Below are 12,113 nucleotides of genomic sequence, written 5' to 3'. Positions count from 1 at the left end.
GCCTCCTACAGCTGATCTGTGGTCCTGTATTCCCATAACCAATGTCTACTTAAGGATGTCTTTCATTTCTCACTGATCAATCAAGTAATCAGTCATATGTAAGGCATGTCGAACTCACTCCTGGAGGTATCTGGGTTCTGGGGTGCAATGTCTCTGACGAAGAGCCTGGTCTTGAGTCTCTTTCTGAAGTCTGCCTGTGAGGGTGCAGGTCGGATGGGGAGTGGTAGGTCGTTCCAGGCCTTGCGGTGATGTAGGAGTTACAGTTTCATAAAAGATTACAGGCTTGATTTAGAGCTTAATGGAGAGGAATACTCCCTCTCAACACAACCGTGACAGATATCCCGTCCGCCGAAATATAAATCCCATTCTATCCTATAGACATCTAGTGTCTCTTTCCTTGGGAAGCTTGTCAGTGGGGAGGGCAGCAACGTGCACATTGTGAGCGCACTACAGAATCTCTCTGTTCCTAGGAGTCCCTCAGTATTTGAAGCTCAGACTCCAACTTATCTGAAAGTCCTGGCAGGCCTGGTCTGCAGTTCATGGCCCACGCTCCAGGCTTCTCTCCACTGACACCAGCAGTGAAGGGCCTATCATGGCGCCCTGCCCCTGTTCTACTTATGGTAAAGCTTCCCACTTTTCGACCACTGACCTCTTGTTGTACACACCCCGGAGAGTCAAGGGATCTCAGGGCGTCTAGGGCTAACCCTCGCCGGACCCTCAAACACCAAACAAAGTCCAGGCACTGGCACTGCCCACTGTCGCCCACCTGCCAAGGGCGCTGTAACATATTCCAAGAGGGACTCAAGTTCCCCTTCCCCTGGAGCCTCTACACCTCGCCTGAAAGACAACCCTGCTCTGTAGGGATCCACCCATGCAAGAATTGTCCAACCAATAACATTTGGTCCAGAGATGTTTCCATTTTGAATTCCACTGGTGAGAGTATTCTGAGACCCTCAGACAATAGAGGGAACTGAAAAATGTCTGTGACACCAGCCAGATCCTACATGCGGTGCCACTAGGCCTGCCCAGTACTGAGTGTCTGGCACCAGTACCTTGAGAAGCATCAGAAGTACTTCACTTGGACTGCCCAGTCCTGACTATCCGGCACCAGTACCTCGAGAAGCATCAGCATTACTTCGCTGGGACTGCCTAGTCCTGACTCTCCGACACCAGTACCTCGGAAGCATCAGCAGTACTTGGCTGGGACTGCCATGTCCTGACTATCCGGTGCCAGTACAACAAGAAGTATCAGCAGTACTTGGCTGGGACTGCCCAGTCCTGACTATCTGGCACCAGTACCTCGAGAAGCATCAGCAGTACTTGGCTGGGACTGCCCATCAGCAGTACTTGGCTGGGACTGCCCAGTCCTGACTATCTGGTGCCAGTACTGTGAGACACATCAGCATTACTTGGCTGAGACTGCCCAGTACCGTGAGAAGCATCAGCAGTACTTGGCTGAGACTGCCATGTCCTGACTATCTGGGACCAGTACCCCGAGAAACATCAGCAGTACTTCGCTGGGACTGCCTAGTCCTGACTCTCCAGTGCCAGTACCGTGAGAAGCATCAGCAGTACTTGGCTGAGACTGCCCTGTCCTGACTCTCCGACACCAGTACCTCGGAAGCATCAGCAGTACTTGGCTGGGACTGCCATGTCCTGACTATCCGGTGCCAGTACAACAAGAAGCACCAGCAGTACTTGGCTGGGACTGCCCAGTCCTGACTATCCGGCACCAGTACCTCGAGAAGCATCAGAAGTACTTGGCTGGGACTGCCCATCAGCAGTACTTGGCTGGGACTGCCCAGTCCTGACTATCTGGTGCCAGTATTGTGAGACACATCAGCATTATTTGGCTGAGACTGCCCAGTACCGTGAGAAGCATCAGCAGAACTTGGCTGAGACTGCCATGTCCTGACTATCTGGGACCAGTACCCCGAGAAACATCAGCAGTACTTCGCTGGGACTGCCTAGTCCTGACTCTCCGGTGCCAGTACCGTGAGAAGCATCAGCAGTACTTGGCTGAGACTGCCCTGTCCTGACTCTCCGACACCAGTACCTCGGAAGCATCAGCAGTACTTGGCTGGAAACTGCCATGTCCTGACTATCCGGTGCCAGTACAACAAGAAGCATCAGCGGTACTTGGCTGGGACTGCCCAGTCCTGACTATCCGGCACCAGTACCTCGAGAAGCATCAGCAGTACTTGGCTGGGACTGCCCATCAGCAGTACTTGGCTGGGACTGCCCAGTCCTGACTATCTGGTGCCAGTACTGTGAGACACATCAGCATTACTTGGCTGAGACTGCCCAGTACCGTGAGAAGCATCAGCAGTACTTGGCTGAGACTGCCATGTCCTGACTATCTGGGACCAGTACCCGAGAAACATCAGCAGTACTTTGCTGGGACTGCCTAGTCCTGACTCTCCAGTGCCAGTACCGTGAGAAGCATCAGCAGTACTTGGCTGAGACTGCCCTGTCCTGACTCTCCGGTGCCAGTACCGTGAGAAGCATCGGCAGTACTTATCCGAAATTGTCCTGTCCTGACTCTATGGTGCCAGTACCGTGAGAAGCATCAGCAGTACTTGGCTGAGACTGCCCTGTCCTGACTCTCTGGTGCCAGTACCGTGAGAAGCATCAGCAGTACTTGGCTGGGACTGCCATGTCCTGACTATCTGGTGCCAGTACAACAAGAAGCATCAGCAGTACTTGGCTGGGACTGCCCAGTCCTGACTATCCGGCACCAGTACCTCGAGAAGCATCAGCAGTACTTGGCTGGGACTGCCCATCAGCAGTACTTGGCTGGGACTGCCCAGTCCTAACTATCTGGTTCCATTACTGTCAGACACATCAGCATTACTTGGCTGAGACTGCCCAGTACAGTGAGAAGCATCAGCAGTACTTGGCTGAGACTGCCATTTCCTGACTATCCGGGACCAGTACCCCAAGAAGCATCAGCAGTACTTCGCTGGGACTGCCTAGTCCTGACTCTCCGGTGCCAGTACCGTGAGAAGCATCAGCAGTACTTGGCTGAGACTGCCCTGTCCTGACTCTCCGGTGCCAGTACCGTGAGAAGCATCGGCAGTACTTGGCTGAAACTGCCCTGTCCTGACTCTATGGTGCCAGTACCGTGAGAAGCATCAGCAGTACTTGGCCGGGACTGCCCTGTCCTGACTCTCCAGTGCCAGTACTGTGAGAAGCATCAGCAGTACTTGGCGGGGACTGCCCAGTGCTAAATGTTCGGTGCCAGTACCGTGAGAAGCATCAGCAGTACTTGGCTGAGACTGCCCAGTCCAGGCTATCCAGTACCAGTACCCGAGATGCATCAGCAGTACTTCACTTGGACTGCCCAGTCCTGACTCTCTAGGGCCAGTACCACGAGAAGCATCAGCAGTACTTGGCTGGGACTACCCAGTCCTGATTATGTGGTGCCAGTACCCGAGAAGCATCAGCAGTACTGCACTGGGACTTCCCAGTGCTGAGGGTCTGCTGCCAGTACCCTGAAAAGCATCAGCAATACTTGGCCAGGACTGCCCTGAATCTCCAGTGCCAGTACCGTGAGAAGCATCAGCAGTACTTGGCGGGGACTGCCCAGTGCTAAATGTTCGGTGCCAGTACCGTGAGAAGCATCAGCAGTACTTGGCTGGGACTGCTCAGTGCTAAATGTCCGGTGCCAGTACAGTGAGAAGCATCAGCAGTACTTGGCTGAGACTGCCCAGTCCTGGTTATCCGGTACCAGTACCCGAGATGCATCAGCAGTACTTCACTTGGACTGCCCAGTCCTGACTATCTGGTGCCAGTACAACAAGAAGCATCAGCAGTACTTGGCTGGGACTGCCCAGTCCTGACTATCTGATGCCAGTACCGTGAGACACATCAGCATTACTTGGCTGAGACTGCCCAGTACTGTGAGAAGCATCAGTATTACTTGGCTGGGACTGCCCAGCCTTGAGTATCCCATTCCAGTACTGTAAGAAGCATCAGCAGTACTTCACTTGGACTGCCCAGTCCTGACTCTCCAGGGCCAGTACCATGAGAAGCATCAGCTGTCGTGCCGCACCGCGTGGCGTGAGGCGAGCGTTCGGCACAAGCCGGGCATTCGGCTCGGGCCGCGCATCGCGTTCTAAAGACGCGGCGCACCCCGAGCCTTTCCTGCACCCTGCGAGGCCCCAGAACTTACATGGGGCCTCGCTCTGCTCTCTCCCTCCGTTTTGTTGGGGTCGCCTGACCCCTCTTACCTGTTGTGGCTCCTTTCTTCTTTCTTCTGTCTTCTTTCTTTTTTCTTGGGTTGTTTCTTGCACTTTCCTTTATGTCTTTTCCCCCTTCCCAGCATTCCTCCTTCCCTATTCTCTATGGTTTCTACTCCATTCTATTCTATCTACTTTTCCCTATCTAAGATGGTGTCCTTTTTCTTCCTGTGGGTCACTTCCTGTTCTATGGTATTTAAGGGAGGTGTTTTCTTCTTTTCTTTGCGCTGCAACACTCTCTGTTCAGATGGTGTCTTCGCTCCTGATTTCCTAGCCTTTTGGTTCTGGAATTCGCCAATTCTGTGTTATTTGACTACAGTTCTTTTTGATTCCTGTTCTTCTGTTCTTGCTTTCAGGAATCTTCAGTGAATCTTCTGTTGGAGGTTTTTTCCCCTTCTTTGGAAGGGTTTTTTTCCCTCTGGCGCTATTTTCTGAAGGTCACGGTCTGTTCTTGGCGTTTCCATTGCCTACAGCACCGTGGCTACCAGAAAGAGTCGCCCCTTTTTGGGCCAAAGCCGAACCCTCAAGATCCACGCCAATAGATCTGCAGATTCCAGGCGCAAGCAGCACGTGAGTCGTGACATCAGCAGTACTTGGCTGGGACTGCCCAGTCCTGATTATGTGGTGCCAGTACCCGAGAAGCATCAGCAGTACTTCACTGGGACTTCCCAGTGCTAAATGTCCGGTGCCAGTACCCTGAAAAGCATCCGCAATACTTGGCCGGGACTGCCCTGTCCTGACTCTCCGGTGCCAGTACCGTGAGAAGCATCAGCAGTACTTGGCTGGGACTGCCCTGTCCTGACTCTCCGGTGCAGTACTTGGCTGGGACTGACCAGTGCTAAATGTCTGGTGCCAGTACCGTGAGAAGCATCAGCAGTACTTGGTTGGGACTGCCCTGTCCTGACTCTCCAGGGCCAGTACCATGAGAAGCATCAGCAGTACTTCACTGGTACTTCCCAGTGCTGAGGGTCTGCTGCCAGTACCCTGAAAAGCATCAGCAATACTTGTCCGAGACTGCCGTGTCCTGACTCTCTGGTGCCAGTACCGTGAGAAGCATCAGCAGTACTTGGCAGGGACTGTCCTGACTCTATGGTGCCAGAACCGTGAGAAGCATCAGCAGTACTTGGCTGGGACTGCCCTGTTCTGACTCTCCAGGGCCAGTACCATGAGAAGCATCAGCAGTACTTGGCTGGGACTGCCCAGTCCTGATTATGTGGTGCCAGTACCCGAGAAGCATCAGCAGTACTTCACTGGGACGTCCCAGTGCTAAATGTCCGTAGCCAGTACCCTGAAAAGCATCAGCAATACTTGGCCGGAACTGCCCTGTCCTGACTCTCCGGTGCCAGTACCGTGAGAAGCATCAGCAGTACTTGGCTGGGACTGCCCTGTCCTGACTCTCCGGTGCAGTACTTGGCTGGGACTGCCCAGTGCTAAATGTCTGGTGCCAGTACCGTGAGAAGCATCAGCAGTACTTGGCCGGGAATGCCCTGTCCTGACTCTCCGGTGCCAGCAACATGAGAAGTATCAGTAGTACTTGGCTGACACTGCCCAGTGCTAAATGTCCGGTGCCAGTACCGTGAGAAGCATCAGCAGTACTTGTCTGAGACTGCCTTGTCCTGACTCTCCGGTGCCAGTACCGTGAGAAGCATCAGCAGTACTTGGCAGGGACTGTCCTGACTCTATGGTGCCAGTACCCTGAAAAGGATCAGCAGTACTTGGCTGGGACTGCCCTGTCCTGACTCTCCAGTGCCAGTACTGTGAGAAGCATCAGCAGTACTTGGCGGGGACTGCCCATTGCTAAATGTCCACTGCCAGTACCGTGAGAAGCATCAGCAGTACTCGGCTGGGACTGCCCAGTCCTGGCTATCCAGTACCAGTACCCGAGATGCATCAGCAGTACTTCACTTGGACTGCCCTGTCCTGACTCTCCAGGGCCAGTACCACGAGAAGCATCAGCAGTACTTGGCTGGGACTACCCAGTCCTGATTATGTGGTGCCAGTACCCGAGAAGCATCAGCAGTACTTCACTGGGACTTCCCAGTCCTGACTCTCCGCTGCCAGTAGCATGAAAAGCATCAGCAATACTTGGCCGGGACTGCCCTGTCTTGACTCTCCGGTGCCAGTACCTGAGAAGCATCAGCAGTACTTGGCCGGGACTGTCCTGACTCTATAGTGCCACTACTGTGAGAAGCATCATCAGTACTTGGCTGGGACTGCCCAGTGCTAAATGTCTGGTGCCAGTACCTCGAGAAGCATCAGCAGTACTTTGCTGGCAGTCTCCAGTCCTGACTATCTGGTGCCAGTACTGTGAGAAACATCAGCATTACTTGGCTGAGACTGCCCAGTACTGTGAGAAGCATCAGCATTACTTGGCTGGGACTGCCCAGTCTTGAGTTTCCAGTTCCAGTACCGCGAGAAGCATCAGCAGCACTTCACTTGGACTGCCCAGTCCTGACTCTCTGGTACCAGTACCACGAGAAGTATCAGCAGTACTTGGCTGGGACTGCCCAGTTCTGACTATCCTGTGCCAGTATTGTGAAAAGCATCAGCATTACTTGGCTGGGACTGCCAAGTCTTGAGTATCCTGTGCCAGTACCACGAGAAGCATCAGCAGTACTTCACTGGGACTTCCCAGTGCTAAATGTCCGGTGCCAGTACCCTGAAAAGCATCAGCAATACTTGGCCGGGACTGGCTTGTCCTGGCTCTCCTGTGCCAGTACCGTGAGAAGCATCAGCAGTACTTCACTTGGACTGCCCAGTCCTGACTATCCGGCACCAGTACCTCGAGAAGCATCAGCAGTAATTGGCTGGGACTGCCCTGGCCTGACTCTCCGGTGCCAGTACCGTGAGAAGCATCAGCAGTACTTGGCCAGGACTGCCCTGTCCTGACTCTCCAGTGCCAGTAGCGTGAGAAGCATCAGGAGTACTTGGCTGGGACTGCCCAGTGCTAAATGTCCGGTGCCAGTACTGTGAGAAGCATCAGCAGTACTTGGCTGAGACTGCCCAATCCTGGCTATCTGGTACCAGTACCCTAGAAGCATCAGCAGTACTTTGCTGGGACTGCCCAGTCCTTACTGTCTGGTGCCAGTACCATGAGAAGCATCAGCAGTACTTCACTGGGCCTGCCCAGCCCTGACTCTCCAGTGCCAGTACTGAGAAAAGCATCAGCAGTACTTGGCTGGAACTGTTCAAAACTGACTATCCGGTGCCAGTACCTGAGCAGCATCAGCAGTACTTGACTGGGACTGCCCAGTCCTGACTGTCCGGTGCCAGTACCACAAGAAGCATCAGCAGTACTTCACTTGAACTGCCCAGTCCTGACTACTGGCACCAGTACCTCGAGAAGCATCAGCAGTACTTGGCTGGAACTGTTCAGAACTGACTATCCAGTGCCAGTACCTCGAGAAGCATCAGCAGTACTTGGCTAGGACTGCCCAGTCCTGACTGTCCGGTGCCAGTACCACAAGAAGCATCAGCAGTACTTGGCTAGGACTGGTCAGTCCTTATTGTCTGCTGTCTGTACCACAGGAAGCATTAGTACTACTTGGCTCAGGCTGCCCAGTTCTGACTATCCAGTGCCAGTACCGTGATAAGAATCAGCAGTACTTCACTGGATTGCCCGGTCCTGACTATCTGATGCCAGTACCTGAGAAGCATCAGCAGTACTAGGATGGGACTGCACAGTACTGAGTGTCTGGTACCAGTACCCTAGAAGTATCAGCAGTACCTGGGAGTCTGAGAAAGTAGCCTTTTCATAGCATGGTTACCCCCATTTTTGGCCTGTTTGACTGTGTCACTGGGATCATGCTAGTCAGGACCCCAGTGCTTATGGTTTGTGCCCTACTCGTCAGTATGTTTCACTGTTTTTGTCAGCATGCTTGAATGTGTCACTGGGATCCTGCTAACCAGGACCCCAGTGCGTATGCTCTCTCTGTTCCCAAATTTGTCACTATATACTGGTAACCCAGTATTTCATCCCAAATTGGCATACTGGTGCCCCCTTATAAGTCCCTAGTATATGCTACCTAGGTACCCAGGGCATTGGGGGGTTCCAGGGGATCCCTAGGGGCTGCAGCATTACTTTTGCCACCCACAGGGAGCCCCTGCAAAGGCTTCTTCAGGACTACCATTGCAGCTTGTGTGAAATGGTGCATGCACTATTTCACAGCCATTTATACTGCACCAAGTCACTTATAAGTCACCCATATAGCAGACCTTCTAGCCCTGAAGGCTGGGTGCAGAGTATCTGTGTGTGAGGGCACCCCTGCACTAGCAGAAGTGCCCCCACGTTGTCCAGGACCATTTTCCTGGACTTCGTGAGGGCCGGGATGCTATTTTACTTGTGCACTGGACATAGGTCAATACCTATGTCCAGCTTCACAATGGTAACTTGGAATATGCCCATGTAAGGTGTCTAACAATTAGGAATTGTACCCCAATACTGATTCTGATATTGGCTGCACGATTCCATGCACTCTGGGGGCTCCACAGTGGACCTCCAGTACTGCCATACCAGCCTTCTGAGGTTTTCTAGGCAGCCCCATCTGCTGCCACCTCACAGACAGGTTTCTGCCCTCTGTTGCTTGAGCAGCTCAAGCTCAGGAAGGGAGAACACAGTATTTCCTTTGGGAGAGGGGTGTTACACCCTCTCCCTCTGGAAATAGGTGTTACAGGCATGGGAGGGGTAGCCTCCCAGTGCCTCTGAAAATGCTTTGAAGGGCACAGGTAGTGCCCTCTTTGAATAATCCATTCTACACCGGTTCAGGGACCCCCAAAGGAATAGGAAGTGACCACTCCCCTGTCCATCACCACCCCAGTGGTGGTGCCCAGAGCTCCTCCAGAGGGACCCTGGGTTCGGACATCTTAGTTTCAGGATGGGCAGGGAACTCTGGGAGCATCTGAGTGGCCAGTGCCAGCAAGTGACGTCAGAGCCCTCCCGTGATAGGTGCTTACCTGGTCAGGTGACCAATCCAGCTTTCAGGGCTAGTTAGGGTCTCTCATCTGGGTGTTTCCTCAGATTCGGATTGCAAAACTCCAGCAGGAATTCTCTGCATCCTTTACTTCATCTTCTACCGACAGATCAACCGCTGCCTGCTCCAGGAACTCTACAAAACCGCAACAAAGAAGCTAAGACGACTTCTGCAACCTTGTAACTTCAGCTCCTGGCAGAAACTGCAACAGTTTCCAGGTCATGCATCCTCCGAGGGCTGCCTGTCTTCAGCCTGCACCAGAAGAACCAAAGGAATCTCCTATGGAGTGACGGAGTCACTTCCCTGCTTAAGCACGCACCTCTCTGCAGCGACGACCAGTGGCGTGGAACCCCTCTCCTGATGACGAGCGAGGATCCAGCAACACGAGTGGTGGAGTAAAGTGACCCTGACAGTCCCAAGGTCCAGCTGTCCAACTTTGGTGGAGGTAAGAGCTTGCCTCCCACGCAAGACAGTACCCCCGTGACGGTGTGGCTTGCAGCTACCAAGGATTGTGTGCGTCCTTCCACAAAGTTCTTTGTGCACAGCACAGCTTAGGCCCCCAGCACTCCATCCTGCGACGCACAGCTTCCTGAGTGGTTCTCCAGCAGAGTGGGACCCCTTTGTGTCGTGCTGCATGGGCCTCCATTTGCACCTTCTTTGTCCCCGTGCTGTGGGACTCCTGTGCACGCTGCCTGGTCTTCTGAGGGCTCTCTGAGTTGCTGAGAGCCCCCTCTGTCTCCTCCTCCTGGGTAGAGGCCACCAGGTCCCTCCTGATCCCAGGCAGCACCATTTTCTGCTAACCGCGAGTTTTGCATGTGTCAAGGCTTCTTGGCAGAATCCAGCGACACAAACCAGACTGCAACCATCCATCCGACGTGGGACATCTTCTGCACCAACCAGGAATCCGCATCTGTCTTCTTGGGTGCATAACTGACTTTCACCGGTGGTTCCATTTTTGCACCTTCATCCGGGTTAGCAGGGGCTCCTGTTCTCCCAGGACTCCTCAGTGCTTCTTGGACTTGGTCCCCTTCCTCCACAGGTCTTCAGGTCCAGGGATCCATTGTTGGTGTCTTGTAGTCTCTTCTGGTTCTTGCAATATCTTCTTTCTTCTTTCTCATGTTCTTCTGTGTTCTAGGAAAGTTACTGTACTTTACTCCTGCTTTCCTGGGCTCTGGGGTGGGTTCTATTACTTACATCTGGTGTTTTCTTACACTCCCAGCGCCCCTCTACACACTACACTTGCCTAGGTGGGAAACTGACATTTGCATTCCACTATTTTAGTATATGCTTTGTGTTCCCACTAGGCCCATTGCAACCTATTGTGATTTTCACTATTTGCACTGTTTTCTAACTGTTTACTTACCTGTTTTTGGTTACTAGTGTAAATATTGTGTATATTACTTACCTCCTGAGGGAGTACAGGGCCAGATGTAGGAAACGTTTTGCATGGCGCAAACTGCGAAATTCACAGTTTGCACCATGCAAAACGCGCATCGCGATGCACATTCCCATTTTGCGAGTCGGTACCGACTCGCAAACTGGGAATGCGACTCGCAAATAGGAAGGGGTGTTCCCCTTCCTATTTACGATTCGCATTGCTATGCAGAATTGCTATTGTGGGACTGACCAGTCTCGGCTCTCCGGTGCCAGTCCCCTAGAAGCATCAGCAGTACTTGGCTGACACTGCTCAGCTGTCAGGTTTTGTCCGCTTTTGAGCCCTGCCCTGGGGCCTTGGCTCGGAGTTGCCTCTGTGCTAGTGGCAGCCATTGACAACCTGTAACCTCACAGTCTAAAAGTCACTGTTGGCAAACACACCTCATGTTCTGGTTCTGTTTAACTTTGACCTTTGTCCAAAAGCCCCCAAAACAGCTGCAAAATCCAGAGTTCACGCAGAAGCCGGGCCCTGGGATAGCAGGAGGGTCTTTACAGAAGCCATTTTTGGACATATATCAAAAAAATACAAAAGAGACCCCCACAGTTTCTTTTATGACCACACTTAGAAATGATTTAAATCAGGGCACAAGTCCCAAAAAAGAGAAGAGGGGGGACTAACCAAGCTAGGCAGTATGCATGTGACATCATGACGTGTGACATCACAAGTGGCATCACAGGACGTGACATCACAGATGAGGCATTACAACCCATAACTGCACAAGAAGTGACATCTGATCTAAAGACCTCACACATATGTTTTGCAGGTCTGTAAGGAGTACGTTTGAGCAAATTACCAGATTAAACAGATGAGATTGTGCTTCAGGGCTGTGCCCAAAAAGTGACACAACACGGATGCAAAATCTGGGCCTCAATTTCAACATTTAGTTTTTTAAATCTCGGCCACAAAGAAATTGACACAAGGAGAAACTTGGCAATAAACCTGTTCTGCTAAATTGGTTGCAAAGACTGCGTTTAAAAAAAAATCTTATGGGGTTAAGGCACCTACTGCAGAGAGCTTTGTATGCTGTAATCTGAGGGAATAATGATAATAATGGTAAAATAACTCTGGTGGTTAACACATTTGCTGGAGAGATGTGCGTCGTGTCTAGTCCCAGTTTTGAATCAAAGTAGCATAGAGGGTTAACGAATCTCCTGCAAAGCACATCATGACAGATTTTTATTTTATGTAGGTAGGCAAGTGGGTCACTGCTTTTAACAAGGAGATCCTTTTGTTACTTGCAGTTCATAAATTACAATCCTCCTCATATAGCACAGAGCGCTATGAAGCACACGTGACTCCTACACCTTGTAACCCTCACCATCCTATGTAACACACCCTGTACATAGATTTACACTTTTATGATTTATTGCCAATGTATAGTGTGCACATATGACGTAAAGCGCTCTGACACCCTGCACTGGGATATGTCGCACTATAAAAGAAACAAAACAAAATGGGGATATTTAA

The sequence above is a fragment of the Pleurodeles waltl genome, chromosome 6 (assembly GCF_031143425.1).
Source record: "Pleurodeles waltl isolate 20211129_DDA chromosome 6, aPleWal1.hap1.20221129, whole genome shotgun sequence".
Classification (NCBI taxonomy): Eukaryota; Metazoa; Chordata; class Amphibia; order Caudata; family Salamandridae; genus Pleurodeles; species Pleurodeles waltl.
Note: the sequence above shows the minus strand (reverse complement) of the source record.